This window comes from Peromyscus maniculatus, chromosome 11 (genome assembly GCF_049852395.1).
Source record: "Peromyscus maniculatus bairdii isolate BWxNUB_F1_BW_parent chromosome 11, HU_Pman_BW_mat_3.1, whole genome shotgun sequence".
Lineage (NCBI taxonomy): Eukaryota > Metazoa > Chordata > Mammalia > Rodentia > Cricetidae > Peromyscus > Peromyscus maniculatus.
The window spans coordinates 67,025,109-67,047,723 of NC_134862.1; positions in this window are offsets into that span (position 1 = coordinate 67,025,109).

Consider the following 22,615-nt stretch of genomic DNA (forward strand, 5'->3'; position numbering starts at 1 on the left):
TCCCCTCCTTACACGTTAATGTGGCTGCTATTATTCAGGCCTGATTTAGTCAGTGATTTCTAAGAGACAGTCCCACCATACTTCCTGGTTCGCCTTTCGCAATCGAACTGATTGATGTTCCTTGGGCCTTGGGGGCAGTAGTTGTGTTGAAGATGTATATTTTGGGACTGGGTTCCCCCAGGATCACTGCATTTTGTCCAGTTGTGGCTTTCTGTGATGGTCTCCATTTGGTGTAAAAAGAAGCTTGTTTGATGAGGGAGGCGAGCTACACTGAAGTGTGGGTATAAAGATAAGTTTTAGACTACAGCTAGGAATTATACTGTTCTAGCAAAGTGGCAGTAGGAGTTTTTCTTCTAGGATCACTGACCTCACTGGCCCTGAAGGGTTGGCTAGGTTTCAGGTACCAGGCATGATTTCCCTTCTGTTGAATGGCCCTTAAGTTCAATTAGATAGCTGCTGGTTACTGCCAAGATATGAATGACATTGTTTTATCTTTAGAGATATCTTGACATGCTGGTCTATGTTGTGATTCATAGGCATCATCACAGCTGAGTAGAATTAGTTGATTGCTTCTCTCCTTGGGTAGCTGGCTTGCACAGTACTTTCTCGTACTATGGAAGCTAGGTCATAGGAAGAAGGCTTCACCTTAGATCCAGCTAGAATAACCCGAATCCTGTGCCCTAAGTGTTCTGTGTCTTCAGCAATGGGGACTTAACTTCAACCTCCCCTCCAAGAGGCAAGCAATGGCAACAGTAACAGCCTATATTGTTTTGACAGTCACTTAAACTCCCCTGACCAATAATTTAAATGGAGGTTTCTCATGCTTGCTACTGGAAGTTTTGTTAGATAATTTATGAATCTTCTTGGAAGGATTGTCAGCTTAAGCAGCATAACTTAATTAAATTATATATATATCACTTCATTGTATATATATATATATTTATATATGCTTTATCAAACAAATTTCATGTTATTTGTTCTTCCTTCTGTATTGACCTCTATCCCCATCCCAAAATAGAATCACCTCCCATTTATTGAAGGCAGAACCAACAAAATTTTCTGGTAGATTAGATACTAGGTATAATAAAATGATAATAATAAGGCTTGGTTTCCAATTAGCTGGAGGCATGGAAATGTTACTTAATGTCTTTAGGAAAAGGATAGTTTAGTACTCCATAAATGGATGCAAAGAGGAGCTGTCTTAAGCTACCACTTTTGGGGAAATGATTTGCTAAATTACTTTATGACAATAACAGACTGATACTAAATCCCAAAGAGTGCTTTTACAGATACTGTGTCATGGGAGTGCCATAACAATGTTGTGAGGTAGACCTCATCAGTCCCCTTTTGCCTGACCTGAGCAGTCTCCTGACTTGTTCTAAGGTGTGACTCTGGTAGATGAGAAGAATGTAAGCAAAGATCCACTTCTGATGAAGTCTCCTGACCTCTGGAGGCCACCACTTCATCTCTGCTGATCAAAGACCCAGATATTTGGGAAAACAGTTTGCTTTCAGGAGACCCCAGAAGCAGCAGTTTTCTGGTCAGTTTAGAGATCCTGACTTACATAACGAATTCTTGATTATTTTCTTGGCTCTTGGTAAATACGCACAAGCACACACACCTTCCCTGGGAAATCTCAATTCTGCTGCTTTTCTTCCTATTTAGATGAATCTGGTCAGGAGAATGGCAAGATTTAAAGGGCATTCCTGCTCTAATCTCAAGAAAGAAACTAGGTATGGTGCTGCTCACTTGTAATCCTTCCATGCCAGTGCTGAAGCACAGTCATGAGTTCAAAGCCAGCCTGAGCTATATAGCAAATTCCTAGAAAGGAGATAAGGAGTGGGGAGCAAGAGCACAAGAGCTAGAGCTAGATCAAGAGCGAGCGAGAGCGAGAGCGAGAGCGAGAGCGAGAGCGAGAGCGAGAGCGAGAGCGAGAGAGAGAGAGAGAGAGAGAGAGAGAGAGAGAGAGAGAGAAGCAGTAGAAGCTAGCTCATAATGTTCTTCACACCCTGCTCTGCATGGCCTCTGGCCTCTGCCTATCCCACAAATTTTGTATCAAACTCAATTCATCTTTTCCCCCCCAACATTGAATTCTAAGAAGCAGCTTATGAGACATGCACAGTGGTCTGGACACTTCATGATCCATCATCTCTGACAATTAAAACCCTCTTTGAATTCCTGCCCTGAAAAGGGCAACTGTTATTTCTATTTGTATTTAAGGATGCTCCAAATCCAAGCCTCCAGGTAAGTGGCAAATGCCTGCCATTTTAAACAGACAACAAGAAGGAATACAGGCTTTGGTGACCTTGGCAGACAGTGCTGGGGAAGAGAGGCATCCTCACGGTCTTGAAGACACAGCAGATTCACTCCTTATATCTTCATTCTGTGCTCCACTTTCTACTTAAGAAAGCTTCCACAACACTTGATGCTCTCCTACCACCTTAGTACTTTGTTTACATTCTTCAGTCACCCTAGTGAACAAACACACACTGTGTACAAGATAAACAGACAGAAATCCATCCCTTCAGCTGTTGGGTTTAAGTAAGTAAAGAATGAACATACTCCAGAAATGTATCTGTGCTATAGAATTACAGACAGATAACAGAGTGGGTATGGAGATGTGGATGGAACTCAGTGAAAGGATGCCACCTGAGCAGTCACCCACAGGGTGACTACCTAGACCGTAGTCTGAAGGGGGCAAGCTCAGAACAGAGATTTATTAAAATTGAGTTGTATTTGTTAAGAGGGAGGCTTTAGACATGGGCATACAGGTGTTGGTGATGAAAGCAAGGTGAAGCATAAGTATTCTACAAACTGAACAGGGAACGCACGGTGTTTGGGTGGGGATGTGAAAGAATGAAGAGTCAGGTTTAAAGGCCAGCAAAAGGACATCCACCCCCTTCAAGGGTCAGCTCCAGCATCTGCAGCTCTCACATACTTTCGTGAGTACTCTGGGAATTTTTCTTTTCTAAACAATTATCATCAATAATTAATAATCATCAACAATCCTCTGTGTGTGCATGTGCATATGTGCATATGTGTGGTATATGAAGACTTTAGAAGTCAGAGACCTATAGCTCTAGGTGTTTTGGTTAGAGGCTTATTACTTTGGGCTTTGACCGACAGTGCCCTAGCATTCTGCAGCAGTGAAATCTTCAGCTTCCAGCAGCAGTAGGCAATAACAGGAGTCAGTAGCAGACAGCACCAGCTAGAACAATAGCACCAAGCCTTGGGAGCTAGGGTGTCTGGAAGCTCCTTGGAACATTTCTAATGATAGATCCAAAGTTTGTCATGAAACTCATAGCCCTCCATCTTCTATTTCCATCATCCTCTGTTGTCTCCATCCCTTCTGTTCCCCACCCTTGGCCAGTTTCTGAAACTCTAAGGCTGCTTTCTTATTGTTACCAATGCTGCCACTGTGACTGCCACTTTTGCCACTGCCATTTCCTCTTGGCTTTGCCAGCTCAGAGCACTCCATGATAAAAATCACAAGGATGCAAGAAAAGACCGTTTGGGAGAAGCTTTGATTAGGCCTCCCATGGTAACACCAGAGGCAGCACAGGAGGATGTGTGCCAGCAAATACATACACCTTCACACATCACAGACCCCTCTTGTCTCCTGTCCCATCTTCTGAGAGGCATCTCTAAGCCCCAGGGGAGTCAAAGAAGTCACTGTTCATACAAAGAGGAACTAAAAGGGGGGATGTTTGTCTCTTTCTTGTCTGAAGCTGCCTGGGAGCCTTCACGGAGAAGGCCTTTTCCTCTTTCTTCTCTATCATATACTACTGTTGGCTGCAGCCACCCATGAGCCTTTATTAAGCATGTACTTCTAAGCAAGGAGCACCGACTTCCCTTTAATTGAGGCATAATAATTAGAACATTAGCACATTAGGAGGGTGAGACAGCATGTTTAGCTTCTGTGATTAATTATGTGAGGATTGTAATAAGTTGTTAAGACATTAATTACGATGGCATGTTTACTGCTTTAGGTGGTACTGGCGGTGCTTTGCCATGGCAGGTTGTAACATGCCCAAGTCATTGAGTGCCTGAGGATGTCGTCTTGACCCAAGTATGGGTGGGTTGGGTCCCATGCATGTGTCTATACGCAACACTGCCCCATTTGCAGGAGCCTGAGCGCATGCCTGCTGCTTTTCTTCCTGGTCATGTGGAGACTTGGGGTATGGAGGAATTTTTTTTTTTCTTTTTTTTTTTTTTTGGTTTTTCGAGACAGGGTTTCTCTGTGTAGCTTTGCGCCTTTCCTGGAGCTCACTTGGTAGCCCAGGCTGGCCTCGAACTCACAGACATCCGCCTGGCTCTGCCTCCCGAGTGCTGGGATTAAAGGCGTGCGCCACCACCGCCCGGCTTTTTTTCTTTTAATGTGTTTTAAGTGAGGCAAGACGTTTAAGCTCTGCAAGTTCAATCCTTTTTTTTCCATCTCAGCAGTCAGTGAAAGTGCAAAACAGAGCATGGCTTGGGCAAATTCAGGCTTGTGTGTCTTTGTTTTGGGCTCCCCACCAAGGCCAAGTCTCTGCCATGTGGGCAAGAGAGCTGTGTGAAGGAAGACAAGAGAACCCTGAAGAGGGAGGGGCAAGCTGTGGGGCAGAAGTTTCTGGACAGAGGATTGGCAGAGAAAGCCCTTCCTTTCTGTTATCCCTATCACAAGGTCTGGGCACCTATGAGGAAAAGTGAAAACTTTGGCCCAGAGTGTTCAAATGAACAGAAATACATTACTCTGACTTAGGCGTTAAGTGAGAAAGGCAGCCGAGGGACCTCGTAGGAGACATTCACTCACTGTTTCAGGTGCTGTGTAGAACCTGCGTTGGGATGGAATTGCTGGTCTCTTTTTGGGAGGCAGGCAAGGAGAAATGATGGCAAAGAGAGACGTGGGGAATGAGGGGGGAGGACCAGGAGAGAGGAGAGCCGCAACGGGAGGCCAAGGATAGAGTGGATGGAGGGCATGGAGGGAGAAGGAGGGCGTGGAGGAAGGAGGGAATGAGGGGGCAGATACACAGAGAGGATTAAAGGAGTGTTAGATACAATTTAGGGTCTAATTCTGAAGAGGCAAATATTAAATTTCAGCATTTAGCTAAATCTAATCACCACTATCAGAATGCATTTTAGGTTACAAGACTAAATGCTACCATTTATTTTTAAAAGTTTGGTTGTCCCCAAGATCTTACTGTTATAAATCTTAGGAGTCAAATTTTCAACGTTTAATGTCATGAGCAGAAAGAATAAATTCTCTGCTCTGATCACCACCGGTTTGGCTCTTAGCCCAGGCATGACCACTACCCTAAAATCATGTTCACACTCAGCAGTGGCTGTTGGAGAAGCAGACATTGTAGCCTAAATGAAATTAAATATACAATCAGTGCCTTTTTCAAGATGATTAAACTTAATATCATAAGTGCTAGGTTTCTTTTTTAAAATCCTCTGCTGTGCTTAGAGATCTTATCTCTCTGGTTCTGTCTTGAATTGTTATTTACTTGGAAATACACAATGGAAATGGCAAGAAGGAAGTAATGCTTTTCTTAACATTGTCTTAATAACACATCCCTGCTAACTCACCACTCATTTTTCTGTTTCCTATATTTAGCAATTTGCAAGTTCTAAACAGTTTTGCTCAAAAAAATGAACAGCTTTCACAATCACCAGTAATTTTGGTAACATTTTATTCCTGTGATAATAGATGCATATTTAGACTATAATTGAGGTAAAATTTCAGCACATAAAATTTTCACTCCAAGGTCCTTAAGGAATATGATTCTATATTTGAAAGCAAATGGTCATATATTAACAACAAATTCAAATGACATGGCTTATTTATTTTACTAATCAGGTTACCCTGGTTAGAAAAACCAGTGACCCACTTGAATACCCCATCATTGATCACACATAAGGCCAGCAGACCCAGAAATGATGCTCAAATGAGTCTTGGGTACCTTGCCTTTAAATAGCTACGGCTCAAAGAGAATGGCATATATTGGTCCGGCAAGGAGGCTGAAAGCTGCCTTTGGCACTTCCCAGACTCATTTGTAGAAATGCAGCTGCAGCAGCTTTTGAATGAGGTAAATTTCAAGTGGCAATACTTTGGCATCAAGTTTTCTCTGAGTTGTGTGCAGAAAATGCCATGTATAGTGGGAACTGGTACACAAGTTCATACAGAGTCGAGGTATAATCCCATTCTATTCTCATTCTGACCTGGCATCTTACCATATTGGCCAGAAAAGAGTAGAAAGGAGGAGGGTTGTTCATCCCTAGCCAAACCTGGTGGGAATATGGAATTTTAGAGTCTTAGGGCAGCTGGTAGGTCAACAAGGATTAAAGAATGATTGGAGAAAAAGTTCACATTAAAGAGACCAGACTGAAAATCTCCCCTGTGGGGAAAGGTCTGTAGGAAACAAGAGTCCTCATTCTTTTTGCCTCCTGCCCCTTTACTCGGAAGTTTCTTTTTTAACAACTTTAAAGAATGCCTATGTCCAAGCTGTGAGTGAGTCTTTCTCAACCTGCTTACATCATTGGATTTTAGAGGTGGTTCTGTCAGACCAGAGACCTCCAGACTGCAGTTCAAGGGCTGAGATCCAGGTGAGGACCTGCTGGCTTTCAAACCCTTCAAAGGCTGTATTCTGTCTCAGCTCAAGGCTCCACCCCACTTCCCCTTACTTTCTGGCTGTTTATTCTACTCAGAGCACTAAATGTAGCTCAGTTTAGTTATATCTCACCAGGCCATCACCCAAGCTCAGAGGTGGAAGTTGTCATTATTAAATACATTTCAACTTCTACACATAACCGAGTATAGCAAGCATTAAAAATTAATGCCTCTAATAATACACCCCAGAAAAACAGTGCTGGTATGACTAATTGTAATTTATTGCAAACTGGTGGTGTGCTAAGTGCTTCGAAGAATATAAAAGTAAATAAGAGCCAGTGTTGAGTAGCTGAGTGGGATGAACAATTCCCCGATTCCCGTTGTTGCTTGCACATGATGGGCAGCTTCTGCTTGGTTATAGGCCAGATCTGCCCTTTTAATGGCAGGGGAGGAAGACAAAGATGTCTTGAACCATTTAAAGGGATGATGATAGCTGCTCCCTTTTGAGGTCCGGGAGGTTATCATCTTGGCTGATAGCAAATAGCATTTGCTCATATTAGTTATCTTCTTAGGCATGCAGCAGTTTCTCTACTAGGTAATAAGCCCCCTGAGATTTTAAACTATTTTATTTCTCCCAGTGACTATCACAGTGTCTTAATTTGGTTTATTCTTAGAGCTTTTAAAGTGAAAGACTGTGCCGCGCATGCCTGTATTTATGCACACACATCTTTAGCTCCTACCAAATTGTTCACTCTTTGATTCAAGACCAGTCTTATTTATCTTTGTAGAAACTGCTCCAGTCTCACATTGCTGCAATTACTTAATTGATTAAATGTTAAGAGATATTAACTTTCTCTATAACTCTGATATTCCTTTTTTTTTTTTTTTTTTTTTTCTGAGATAGGATTTCTCCGTGTATTCCTGGCTGTCCTGGAACTCACTTTGTAGACCAGGCTGGTCTCAGACTCAAGGATCCACCTGCCTCTGCCTCCCATGTGCTGGGATTAAAGGTGTGACACCACTGCCTGGCTAAAGACTTATGTATTTTAATTTATGTGTATTAACGTTTTGTTTACATATATGTCTATGCACCACATGCTTGCAGAGCCCACAGAGGCCAAAAGAGGGCATCAAATACCTTGGAATCAGAATTCCAGACTGGTGATGAGCTACCATGTCAGTGCTGGGAATCAAACCTGGGTCCTCTGGAATAACAGACAGTGCTCTTCACCACTGTGCTCTCTCCATGGCCCTCTAAAGAATTGACATTCTGGACACATTTTTGGTTTTGGTTTTGGTTTTTTGGTTTTTTGAGATAGGGCTTCTTTATGTAACCCTGGTGGAACCTTGATCAGATTATAGACCAAGCTGGCTTTGAACTCAGAGATCTTCCTGCCTTTGCCTACCTGGTGCCAGGATTAAAGGCATGCACCTGTGGTGGTATATTGTGCACCCAAATAAAACTTATCTGGGGATCAGAGGACAGAGCCAGCCACTAGATTAGACATAGAGGGCAGACAGTGATGGCACACACCCTTAATCCTATCACTCAGAGACAGAGATCCGGATCTCTGTGAGTTCAAGGCCACACTGGGAGCAGAGCCAGGTGTGGTGACACACACCTTTAATCCCAACACTTGAGATTTCATGCCCTTGCTTGGGAAGCACACATGCCTTTAATCCCAAGAAGTAAGATGGCAGGGCAGAGAAAGGTATATAAGGAAGGCATGAGGAAACAGGAACTCACTCTCTTGATGCTGAGGATTCCGTAGAGGTAAGAACATGGCTGGCTTGTTCTGTTTCTCTGATCCTTCAATTTTTCACCCCAATATCTGGCTCTGGGTTTTTTTTTTTATTAATAAGACCTTTTAAGATTCATGTTACATGCACCACCACTGCCCAACTCTAATATTCTTATATATTGATTAGATATAATTCTATATTTAATCTCATTCATTAATTCATTCTGATTTTTGCTTTATATTCAGTGCTATGTCAAGTATCAGGGACACAGGAGGAAACCATAGAGACAAGCATGGGCCCTCTTGCAATCTGTTTTCTAATAGGAGCGACAATAATTAAGATACAGAAAGGCGAGCTACCTTCAGGCCACAGTAAGAGCTAGTTGGTAAATTGTGAGTGAAGAGAAAAAGACTACATTCGAGAGACTGGACATGGAGCATCTCCCTTATTGTGAGAGGGCCTGGCAATACCTACAGGTGCCTTGGCAGGACACTTGAGGACAAATCATATAGCCACTAAATTTATTCTAACTTCTTTACTTAGTCATATCATGATTCACTTGTCATTTTCTGAGCCTGTGAGTATGGAGGTCTGCTCTGAGGATGTGGAGATGAATATGGTATCATCCTCACTTTTGAAAGATATAACCTGGTGATGGAGAGACCAAAATGGCTTTTAACAGTAGACCTGGCTGTGGAATCAGGATTATGGCTTACTTTGTTTCTGCCCAGCTCCTGGCCTACGGGCCTCACAGAAAACTTTTGCAATGATATTGAATAGAATGGGAGGATTGGAAGTCACAGATAAGAAATGGAAAGTGAGCTGGTATGAAGAGAGGCAGGCATCACTGCGTACTTGAGCAGCTCACTGCTTTAAATAGGGCCCTGGTCAGGGGCTGCACAGAAGCCTCGTTCTTCATTTGAATTTACTCCCTGCAGAATTAATTGCTGAAGTCTTTCAGAAAGCAGCAGGGAAGTATTACTTGCCCAGAGACATTCTGATTTAGTGAGGTTTGTACTTATGACATATTTCTGAGAGGAGGAACCCAATTTCATACCCACACTATTTCTCATTGAGCCCATTAAAGTGCTTAATTCACACATGTGTGTGCGCGCGCGCACGCACACACACACACACACACACACACACACACACACACACACACACACAAATATATATGTATTTGGTTGTTTGCCTGACTTGAAATCTAGAACCAAAGAAGAAAAGGGCTGTGCTCCCTGTCCCCTAAAAGAAGATGTGCCTCAGGAATGTCAAAAGGCAGTTGAAAGGAGAGAAGCAGGCTTATGCATGCCTCTTGGTTATTGCATATAAATCGCTTCCTTGCTTGAAAGCTCTTGTTCCATGGGGCCCAGCAAGGGACTGACTGAATATTTTTGGTCCCTGTGCTGTGGAGTGAATGGAGTTCTTCCCCCTGAGTAGTGGGGCGATTGTGTCTAGAATACAAAGCACAGGAGGTGGGCATTAATTAGGGCTAAGGGCCTATAATTGGAGTTGCCTTCCTTCCCCCTTCCATTCTCCAAGCCTGAAGCTGTCAGAAGGCTCATTTTCACTGAAGCGTCATAATTAACGCCAAGCCTAATGTGAAAGGCAGATGAGGTTGAAGCCCAGAATAGCTTAGAACTACCCAAGGGTGCACATGCCAGGAGCAGGCCTGGGAAAGAGGGGGCCGGCATTGTACTTGACCTCCATGTGCTTTCCTTGCACAGAGGGAGCTTTGGGGTCAGCCCTGTGATATTCCTTCAGACTGTTAGAACGAGTGCTCTGAGGTACTGAACTATTCACAATGGACTGGGGTTACAGAATCCTGGTCTCTGGTAGTCTCAGGAACCTCGCATTACAAGTCTCCAATTGCCCACATTTGCTCCTTTCTCCTTTGAAAGAGTAGATTTTTTTTTTCTCGTGAGGCTGATGCCCTTTTGAGGGGTGTATGGAGGCTCAAGGACCTGGAAGAGCTAGTAGGTATAATAATGTCTGTAAAAACCCCTCAAAGTACCTTGGAAGAAAATTCCAGATATTTTTCTTATTGCTGTTGGTCTTCCAATTCCCCTGAACTCGGAGAACCCATTTAAGTGATTACTTCATGAGGAGGCTGGTAGAAAAGTAGGAGTAATCTATTTCTTCGCTTGGCAGCTCCCACACAGCAAAAGACCCTAGGTGCACTTACAATCACTATCATAGCCTCACTCTTTCCTCTCGGTTCTGCTCAGTGCACAATAAACTAAACACCTGCTATCCATCTCCCAAGAAGACCAAATTCCACGCACCTTCCAGCAGGTGGCTTTCAGCACCTCTTGCACATGTGTACAAATATTTACTTATTTTTGTAATCCTTGAGAATTAAAAGAAAAGTAGGAGAAAGCTAATGAACCTACCATATATCAATCCTAGGTCACTGAGAGAGAAAACTAGAACCAAATAGCCATAGATTCCTAATCTATACTTCCTTGAGGACACTTATTTAAGTACAAAGACAAAATATTACTGGCTTAATTTTCACCCTGAGGCATTTATTGGGGGAGGATACTGAAGTGTGTACAATTTTCTCCTTCCTAATAAAGGGTGGTACCAAAGGAGTGCCATGTGACGCTGAATATAAAGAGAGAAAAGCTGGTGATTACTTGGATTGGGGAATGATTGACATGTTATAGATGCTATCTCATTAAACACGTGGCTCTAGGATGCTCCTTTGACTTGGTAAACCCTAGCCAAGAAGCTCCCTCTGGTACAGATAGGGAAAGTCATCAAGGTTTTCATCACCAGGCACAAACTCACACAGGGTCACAGATCCTGGGCCACCTATAAAACACAGATGCTTGGTTCCGGAGACTGTTTTCATGTCCTAGTGTTTTGATTTTCTTCGTGATCCTTCATTTGAACAGTGACCTACACGGTCATTAGGTTGCTTCATTCTAGATTTCTCTGGATTACTTGGATTTTAATTATGATACCTGGACATTAAGACATTTGTGGCCACAGATTAGTACATCTCTCCACCCTTATCAGGAAGCTTCTTTCTGAAGTAGATAGCGATTAATACAGAAATCCACAAAAGGTCAATGTGCCAATAATAAGAGACAGGAGTGATCAGCTCTAAATGGGACATCCACATCACCTCTCTTTACCCCAGGGTTCAAGGTTCCATCACAGAAGAGGGGCCAGAGAGATTGTGAGGTAATGGATATCTGCCACAAAACAGCATTTACTGGGCATGACAGGGCAATTGCACATGTGAACCCACATTGGCTCTGACTGCACTCCATAGACAGACATAAAATCAAGCCAGTCCAAATCCAAGCATTGATGAGCTCCTAGCTGAGGATCTGGTGGCAACTTATGGTTGCTAGAGGAGACTGAGTTAATTTTCAGCAGTTCCTGCGGGGCTACTCACACTCCAGCTGATAGGCTTAATCCCATGCACACACAGGTTGTGCTAGGTGGAATCAATCCATCTAAAAACAGAGCACATTTTAGTTGGATGGGAAAAGTGATGGGGGGATAGGGGTAGAGAAGTAATGGTGGATGAATCTGCCTAAAATACATGATGTGCATAGGTGGCATTTTTGATAAAAAAAAAAAGGTAGATTAAAAGTGGGACTAAATTATTATAGAGCCATTGTTCCCTGACTGTCAAACTCCCACTAACATTTACTAATTCACTTGAACTGAGGTACTCGTCAGTAGTCTGAACCAAATGCAGTCAATGGAAGCATCTTTGGGTTAGTAAGGTTGTTGCCACTAGTTATCTGGGGGCTGACTGGGTTTATGTAGCCGGGGTCGGAGATAGTGTTTAGTTCCCACAATGGCTGCTGTAACTTCTCTGAATTGGATCTCCCTGGTGGGTAACTGATGGCCTGGTGGCTTCAGTGCTTGAATGTTGTATCTGCACACAACCCAGTGTTCTGGACAGAGGGTGATGTTCTTCACATACTAAACCATCAAAGACTGGCCGTTGAGCTGAGCATTTCTCTTATTTTTCCATAAGGAATCTTTGGTGGGTCAACACTCTTAACCATTATTTTTGTCTAGCCTTGTTTAAATGTGAGAAGTAGAATGGTGTGTGAAGATCAACCTCTTCCAGCAAACTGTAACTTTTATATAAATAGAAACCAGGTAAGACATGGGAAGACAGCAGGGTGATCTGCAAGCATGGCATGGGCTTTGGGCACCAGGCTAAAATGATAAAGACCCTAGTTAAGTCTCAGATCCATTGCTTAGCCACCTATGAGACCCTGAAGGAAGTCACATCAGCTCTCCAGCCTCGTCTTCTTAGTCTTTTAGATAGGGGAGAAGACCTCACTAAAAGATGCAAATTTGTTTTTGATTTTTTTTCTCTACATTTATACCATCAGGCCAGCTCCTCTCATAGCTTCAAAAGAGCTGTTGTGGCTCCTACCATTATGTAATTATAAGCCGATCTCTGAAAGAAACTGAACTGTATTTCAGAGCCTAAGATGTCATTGACTATAAGATGTTTTATTATTTTACATACGGCCATGACAGGAATGATACTACCAACTAGATCAAAATACACTATTCATTGTAAAATACACCCTGAGTATCTGATTGGGAAAACGCTCTAGGTGAACATATTTTTGTGATGGTTCTAAGAATGACTCGAAGGGTTTAGTTTCACCATACTGCCCCTTCCCTGCCTGGAGACTTTCTGTGTGCTGGCTTTTAAATCAGGCCTGGAAGTACTGCTATTTCTGCCTTATCTTGTGTGTCCTCTTCTTCTGCCATATCCTGAACCTTTGGTTGTCTGGGCCCCTGCTGCTCCTACTGTAGGAACCTGGGCCAGCTCTTCACTATCCTGCTCTACCTTGCTAAGTCTCTGGATCCTTTGACCTCTTCTGCATTTAGGCCACATTGCAGCTTATAGGGCAAACTTCTGCCAGTGGAGACAGAGGGTGGGAAGAGATGTGAATATATTCTTCCTCGGGTTACCCAATTACGGCCTACTCTGAAGCATGGGTTATTTTTTAAAGGTAAGGTCTCATAAAATGTAGCCAAGGCTGGCCTCAAGCAGCTCATAGTGGAGGACAACTCTGAACTTTCGATTCTCTTGCCTCCTTTTACCAAGTCGTTGGGGATGGAATGCAACACTTTCTGCATAGTAGACAAGCAGTGTACTAACTGAGTGAGCTGCATCCCCAGCCCTGAATCATGGGTGCTTGATGTAACTGTCTAGACCTTTATCAAAGAGCTGAGTAACTTTCTGAAATAGTGGCCAACATGGAGAAACACCTTTAAAAGTTTACTTCCAATTATCACCTGTCTCATTTCTGTCTTTCTTCACTCATTGGCTCTGGTGACATTCTTCCTTATACTATTAGAATCTAAGTCTTGCCTTAGACTGCTTTCCAGGGAAACAGGCTAATGTAACCACAGTCACACCGCACCCATTAAGATTAATCCTAGTTAATGGAGGGAGGAGTGAGTCTCAGAAGAAAACCAAGCTTTTTCAGCTTGGAAGAGAAACGACTAGGCAACCTGGCTATTGAGTATATAATCAATGGTGTCTTATTAGTACCTGTATTGCTTCAGTGGACTGTTAAAAGAGTTAAATCAAATAATGCATGTGAATATGCTTGGCTAACAACAAAATAACCTAAGTCATTGGACTCACGACTGTTTGCCGAGTCCAGATCCTTACTATTAACTCATTCACTTGTGAGTTAATTTATTATTTAAAGTGAATTAATAATTAATACTATTAATTAATAATTTAATTAGCAAAATTATTTAATGCCAATCATAGTGCTGGCAAAGGAAATATAGTAGTTCTTGCTCTGTGGAAGCTTTTCATCTGTGGGAAGGTATAAGCAAGTAAGATTCACTATTTTCCAAAATATCGAATAATATGGAAAAACACAGGGGAGAATCAAAGGAGTCAAAGCTGGCCCAGACTTGGAAGCCCAGATACAGTTTCTCAGATGAAGTGCTGTATGGACTAGAACCCGAAGGAGGTGGATGGTTGGAGGCAGACATGTGCGCCAGGTACAAAGGAAAGCCTGTCCTGTGGTGAAGAAGAGAGACAGCATGGTGTTATTCATCATGGACTGGTTGATGAAATCTGGTTAATGAGGTGTAGACTGTAGGAAGTTTGGACTTAATCATTAAGGCAATGAGGATACCCTAAAATGTCTAGGAAAGTTTCTTCAGAATGATAGAATGACTTGGAGAGGGGGCTTAAGAAGATTGTATGGGAAATAAGGATATCACAATACCACTGTGCATTGCAGTGTTTCCTTTTTATTGCTTCATTTAGTTTTGAGTTTTTCTTAATATGAATATTCTTTGTAATGTAGTGTTTCATGAATATCATAGGCTCCACGTATTTCCTATATATCAGACCTTGAAAGGAGAGGCTAACATTTTCAAGGAAGGAGTAGAAGTGATCTTTGTGTATCTTGCCCTACACAATCATATGCTTTATGGATCTCACTTTTCTTCTGTCTATGCTGTTAGTTCTGATTAGATGGTGGAGTATTAATGAGTGCCAGGTCAGTAATGTGACTCACCAAGGGAGCCAATTACCCACACAGAGAACACCACAGACTTCATCTTTACATTTGGCTGATCGCCTGAAGCCAGAAAGTGCTGGTTACAAAATGTGCATGGGGATATCTACTGGCTTGCTCACTCATTTATCTTCTGGTTCATTTATTTGTTTGTTAATTTTTGTGTTTCTGTCTTTGTCAGCTCAAGTTGCTGTTATAAAGTACCACGGTTCTACTTAGTCTTCTCAAAGAAATGTGGGTCATTCTGGCTTGGAACCCCCCCCCCCCAGCTTAAAACAAATGAGAAACATCCATGACTCCCAAGGCACTGGTGGGATTGGAAGCTATAGTGGCCTCTGAATCTTTGGGGGGCATTTATTGTTGCTCTTTTCCTTGAGGAATAGCACATGTTGGCAGTTGAACAGCCATGGTTTGGTGTAACAGAACCCAAGAAATCCAGCGGTCATTCTGCATTGCATTAATCTTTCACTGTTCCTTGAGTTTAAATTAGCAGGGTCTTTGATGGTGTAACTTCAGCTTTATTTCTGGCTTTTATTTCAATGACCCAGTAGATCTGAGAACCACATCTATGAGTTTGTCAAATGGTTCAGCTTCATCCTAATAGTCTCCTCAGAGCAAGAATTCTCCTCTTTTGTAGTGTGGATATGATTAGAATTTTACAAGTATTCACATGTTTGTTATTTTTTGCTTAACAATTTCATTTTAAAATTTAGCATTTATTATTATTTCTTGAGAATTTTTTACAAGAGTACTATATTTCCATCATTTCTACCCTACACTTTACTTCTTCCAACTCTTTCCATGTTCTTCCAACTCCCTCTCAACTTCATGGCCTCTTTTAAAATTATTATTGCTATATACATACTCACATATATATGTATACACATATTAATAAATATAAATATGACTCACTGAGTTCACTTTGTGTTACTTATATGTATATGTATTTAGGGTCCAATTGCACTTGGGATTGGATAACTCATCAGAGGCTTATACCTGGATTAGATGGACTTTCACTCTCTTAACAGTAGGAGTAGGGCCTCATAAGACTTTCCCTATGCACACTGAGATGTCAACTATTGTCATTGTGCCTGTCTTGTTAAAGTGACTGAAGGCACTATGCAATCTGACAAGGGAGAAAAGCAATTAGAAGTCCTACCCAACTGTAAAGCCTAAAGACTACAACAAGGATAAGCACAGCAAAATATACTCAGGGTGCAATAGTGGCACTTGTATCTTAGGAGTAACCAACAACCACCTAATTGGTTTTAAGGCCAGTTCATACCTAGCCACTACTTGTGGCTAAGGTGGTCATGGACCTTAGAGGAAAAGCTTTTGTCATGTTCTAAAAACAGTATATTTCCCAAGGGCATTATAAATGTCTAACCTTATATCCACAGATAAGTGTAGCTCTCACTTTTCATTAAAGCACACAGAGGTTATTTCAGAAACCCACAACATGTCAAAATACACAGAACAACTGGCGGTGGGGTGTCAATGCCCAGTTGGTACATCTACATCACCACTCCTCCACCTAAGGCTCAGGGAGCATATCAGAAGAGTGGGTGCAGAAACTATAAGAAATGGGGGATCATGATTACCTGCTATATAATAGTGTTTTCTATATGTGACAGGGAGCTGTACCCATGAAATATTAACAATTCTGTGTTCACTTTGTCTTTCTCCTTACAATAAGTAATCAGGGAGAATGAGGCTGTTCATTCAACACTTTGTTTTGAAAGCTGTTCAGCCTAATATCTAATTCTATTATTTGCTGGAACACTTGAAACAGTTCATCCAAGGTCTTTTGTTGTTGTTGTTCTTTATTTTATTGCAAGGCTCCCCTTTTCTTTGTCTATTAATAGCATGCCCTCACCTCAGTCTGAGACCACACAAATTGTCTTCACTATTGCTAGCATAAGTCATAAAACACTTCCAATTTCTACTACTATCTCATTCCAAAGTCACATATATTTTGCCAGGTATTTCTGACAGTAATGGCCAACTTCTGCATATCCAAATCTGTCTTAGTTAGCTCAGGCTGCTGTGTCAGAACACCACAGAATTCATGATTAAACAAATAACACTCATTCCCTCATATTCATAGAGACTCAAAAGTCTAAAATCTAGTTCCTGATTAAACACAGCTACCCTCATATGTGCCCTTAACATGTCCTTTTCTCAGTGCAAGTGGGAAGAGCAAACAAACCCTTGGTGCCTCTCTTCTTCAAAGGGTGCTAATGCTATCAAGCCCCAATCTCTTTAGCCTTATCTAACCCTGTTCCTGTTCCATGTCACAGGAAGTTAGAGATTCAGAATGCAAATGTCAAAAGGCAGACAGGCATTCAGTCCACACCAGTTACTTTTGTTCTTCCCGCCCCACCCCTTCACTCCTTTCAATCATTTAAAAAATATTAAGTTGCATATATTGAATACCTCCTATATGTAAGCTGTGTTGGTTAGATGGCAAAGTAGGAAGAGAGAGAGAGAGAGAGAGAGAGAGAGAGAGAGAGAGAGAGATCAGTGGTGCATGTAAGATGTGAGTTGAGGAGCAATTCAGGGAGTACTGTAGAAGGGCAGCGCAAATAGAAACACATTTAAAATCTCTTCCTCTCTCTATTTGGGTTGTTGGAGATAGAACTGCATTGGTAATACAGAGAAAGGGAATCAATTAGGGAGTGTGTGGGGTGTGTGGAGGGGACATGGAGAGGCATGAGTAACTGGAGAAAGTCAACACGGGAAGCTACAAGAGATGTAGAGGTGAGCCTGAGACCTCCTCTGTGCTGTCGAAGAGCATTAAATTTACCTTGAAGATATCAAGAAGCTCTGAAAGTTTTCAACAAGGTGCTCACACTGACAGCTTTGAATCTGATAGAATGCAAATTTAGAATGTGAAGTGCACAAGGCAATATTTAAACCAAGAGACAATTATGAAATTTACTCTTTTTTTTTCTCAGTGTTGGAGGTGGATTTCAGCACCAGCACTTACAGAAACTTATCCATATGAGATGCTACCTGCAGTGGAAAAGGACAGTGAAACTCACAATGTTTGGATGAAGTAAACGTTAATATACACAGTGTTCAAGAGAAGATATTCACTTTATGGTGGAGACAGAAGATTGATAACTTAATGAAATGCCACTCCTTTTAACTACCTGTTTATCTGCTATTTATTTTTCTTCCCTTAGTTGCCAATATCAAGACTGCCAACTGTTTTAAAACACTGCTGTAAACTGGGTTTGAGGAAGGCCCCAGCTCCTTACAGCAAAGAAAGTGTGCCTTGTCATCATTGATGGTGACAAATACTGTAAGATCAGGAGCTATAAATATTTGTGATAGAATATTTTTAAAAGTTTCCCTCTGACTTTGAGCTTGAACCAAAGAATGAATGAGAAAAATCATCGGTTTTGTTAAATTTTCCTGAAGACATTCCATTTTGGATTTATAGTATTAATTTAGCATAACTCAAAGATTCCTCATTTTCCACATGAAAATTTATGCGTTTACTACCATATGGATAGGGACAATTCTAATGAATGACATTTTCTCTCATCTCGTTCAGACAAAAGGCATGCTATTTGCTCATTCCCCCCTCCCAGAATGGAGGAAGGACATTTCATTTGCATGTCACTTTCCTTTGCCAAAAGTCAGTAACCCCTGGTATTTTTAGCTCCTTTTGAAAGTCCATTAGTAACGCTCCTTTTCCTGGAGACCTTTCTTGCTTTATGCAGTGACATCAACATCATGCTGGTTTGTGCTGGGCCCTACCAGCCTGTTGCTACTGCTAAGTTCCTTTATTCATTTTCCTATGCATAAACTCTTCTGAATTTTCCTTATGAAAAAAAATACTGGCATGTATCCACTGCACAGAGTGATGGGCTTTATAGACATTTTCTTTCAACGCTATCGTGTACTTTAAGCACATTCCCATTGAACTCCCCCTCTCATACCTCTCCCCTCAAGTCTTCTTCCTTCCTTTTTGTTTCCTACATTTAACTGCTTCCTAGGGCTTAAAAATATTAACCCTTGTTTTTTTTTTTTTTTTTTTTTTTTTTTTTTTTTTTTTTTTTAAATCCTTGCTCAATATTAGAGTTGTTCCTAGAATGGGTGTTAATTGCAAATAGTCACCTCTGTACTTCATAGACATGGGATGGCACTTGGGTGCAGTGGAGGGAACATGTGCCCATTCTCTGGGGTGCAAAACAAGGGTTCTGCATGGGGTGAATTCTGTAAGATGCAGTAGGGTAGTGCGTACATAGCAGTGAGTGCTACATTCAAAAGAGCTACCATTCTGGTCAACAGAGTGTGATTACCTGACTTTAAACCCTGTCAGACTATAGGGTAAAACACAACTTCTAGTTGGAATATCTTAATAGGTTTTTAATTAAATATTTAAGGGGAATTTTAAAACCCACTTAATAAAAGAATGGTTAGTTTTAATTCTATTTATTTGGGGGCTCATTATGTTAGGAGAGCATATAAAGGAAACAGACCAATGCCAGCATTCTCATTACTCCATTTCCTGTATTTTCTGCTGAGAAGTTTTATCTATTATGTTTACACACAACACACATGCAGGCATAAACAGTCAAGTCCTGTTCTTATATCAAGAAAAGTACATCTACATTTTGTCAGACATAATAGATTTTTAGCTTCAAGTTTTAGCTGAGGATATTTAATATGTAAGACAGGAATAGCCACAGACGATTAGGCATTCAAATAATGAGAGAAGGCTTCCCAGATAGTACAGAAACTATTTATTTCTCACAGAGTCATGCAACACTTACAACCAAATGAAACTCCTCTCTCTTTTGGAGCAGGAATAGGCACTGGTGAGTTAAACAGGCAGTCACATGATCAATTAGTCTGCATTGCAAATATTTGTGCAGCGGCAATTAGAAGGAGCTAGAACTAGCAACGGAAAAAGGAAGGAAGCAGAAGGCACCTGACTCCGGCATAACTGACAGTGGAACTCCTTTGGGGGTCAGGAGCTAGGTACACGGTTTTCTCGGGAGAGTCCTGTCTTAGCATCCTAGGAATGGTATCTAATGCTGACTCTATTATTTCATTCAAAGCATATGAGAAATATTCAGGTTTACCCACATACAGATGTTATGAAGAGAACACCTTCTGAAGATATACTAGTTAAAAACAATCTGAGGCCAGTGAGATGGCTAAGACTTGAAGGAACCCATCACTAAGCCTGATGACTTCAATTCTGTTCCTGGTAGAACCCATGTGGTAGAAGGAAACAACCGACTTTTACAAGTTGTCCTCTGACCTCCAAAGCCACACCTTGGAATGCACGTACCTCCCCTCACTCCGACACCTCCCACATATGCACCAATACACAGAGAAAAATCTATTTAAAGAGAAAATACAATAAAATTTCAAGAATTATTTTCTTTATCTAATATTTATAGCTTTAGTTCTACTCTTTTTTGTGAATCAGAATTTGCAACATGAGAGATTTAGGAAATTTAAATATTAGTTTTAATGAGCTTTGAATTGTCAAGCCATCACAATCAAAATGTAGAACATTTCATTACTTAGAAAATCCCTCAGGCCAAGTCTAGCCAAAACTAAGTGATCATATTTTTATCACCACATCCTAGTCTTGTGCATTCTTGAATACCATAAAGTGGATTTTATAATAGGAACTATTTTCTTCCTTAAGCTAATGGTTTAATACTTTTTCCAAATTAATATACATTTTATTTTAAGTGTATTTATGAAGATGATTTAATTAATAGGATACATTGCACTATTTATTTTTTCTTGTCCTGCTGCTGGACATTCGGACTTTCCCCTGTTTATTGGGTAAAGATGAGCAGGGCTACTCTAAGCAATCTTGTGCTACTCTGTGTGTGTGTCTATCTGTTGATCTGACATGGGTGGGAATGGAAATGTTGGGCCTGAAGTAGGTGTGTATTTGCATTTGAAAGGCATTGCCAAGTGCCTTCTCAATGTCCATCATTATTGTGCTCTCTTACAGCATTGATTCTAGTTGTGTTATGTGCTCAGCAACATCTGGTAGTCTCTGCCTTTTTAATTTCAGCTCTATCAATTGGCTTGAAATAGGGAATTGTAGCTAGGCATATTTTAACTGCTAAATAATTATTTTGAAAACATATTTGTATGTATGTATTTAATATATATGTTTTATATTGTGTACTTATATTTTTGGTGAAATGACTGCTGAGGTCTATCATTCACTTTGTTATTGGGTCATTTGTCATTTTATTGTTGGTTTAGAGAAGTTATTTATATATTATACATATAAATTCTTACTCATATATATGTACTATAAATTTTCCATCAGATTGTGACATATTTTCATTTTCTTAACCTTCTTAATATACAACTCTGAATAAGTTCTAGTGATTTATTATATACTCTCTAAAGAATCTTTGGCAGCTCCAAGTTCATGGTGACATTCTCCTATATTTACTTCTAGGGGTTTCTTAGCGTACATATTAGCATATATTAACACAAACACATATATAATCATTCTCTTTTTTAAAAAGAGAGGAATGATTTATTTTGGATCATAGTTTTGGGGATACAGTTCGTCATTGTGATTATAAAGCATATCAGCTGGCTTCATGGCAGCAGGACCATGGGACTGGAACTCCTCACTGCTTTACACCTTGGCAGAACAGGAAGCATGAAGACCAGGGTCAGGAGATGGATTGCTCTTATATCTCTTAAAGCTCAACCCTAGTGACTGACTTTCTCACCTCTCAGATGTGCCACAACCTCCCAGATCAGTGCTTCAGCTGAAGGACAACTATCCAAATGTTAGCCTGGTAGGTGTATTTCATATTCAAACTAAAATATTCCACCCATGATCCCAGTGGACCATGGCCCCCCCTTTTTTTTTATAAGGTAAAAACATAGTCAGTTCAACTTTAAAAGTCCTTGTAAGCTTACATATCTAGCACTGTTCAGAGGTGCAAAGACTAAAGTCTATTGAGATTTATAGCTATCTCTTAACCTCTGAGCATCTGAAAAATACAAACAAACAAACAACCACACAAAAACAAAGTTATAGGTGCTGATGCCATTGCTCATTAGTTAGGAGTGTGAACTGTTTTCAGGTGCTAGAGACATGGGTCAGTAGCTAGGAGTGTGAACCACTTTCAGATACTGGAGACACAGCTCATTAGGAGTGTGAACTGCTTTCAGGTGCTGGAGACATGAGTCAGTAGCTAGGAGTGTGAACTACTTTCAAGTGCTAGAGACATTGAACAGTAGCTATGAGTGTGAACCACTCTTAGGTGCTAGAGGCATGGATCAGTAGCTATGAGTGTGAACTACTTTCAGGTACTGGAGATATGGCTCAGTAGTTAGGAGTGTGAACTGCTTTCAGGTGCTGGAGACACGGCTCATTAGTTAGGATTGTGAACTGCTTTCAGGTGGTGGAGACACAGCTCATTAGTTAGGATTGTGAACTGCTTTCAGGTGCTGGAGACATGGCTCATAGGTTAGGAGTGTGAACTGCTTTCAGGTACTGGAGACATGGGTCAGTAGCTAGGAGTACCAACTGATTTCATAGAAGACTTGAGTTTTGTAAACCACCACACTGGGTGGTTTACAACTAACTGTAACTCCAGCTCCAGGAGATCTGACATCCTTTTGTACATTCTATGGGCACCTCCATTTACATGCCCATACACATCCTCCCACATATATGCATAATTTAAAAATAATAAAAATAAATTTTTTGGGACAGGAGAAA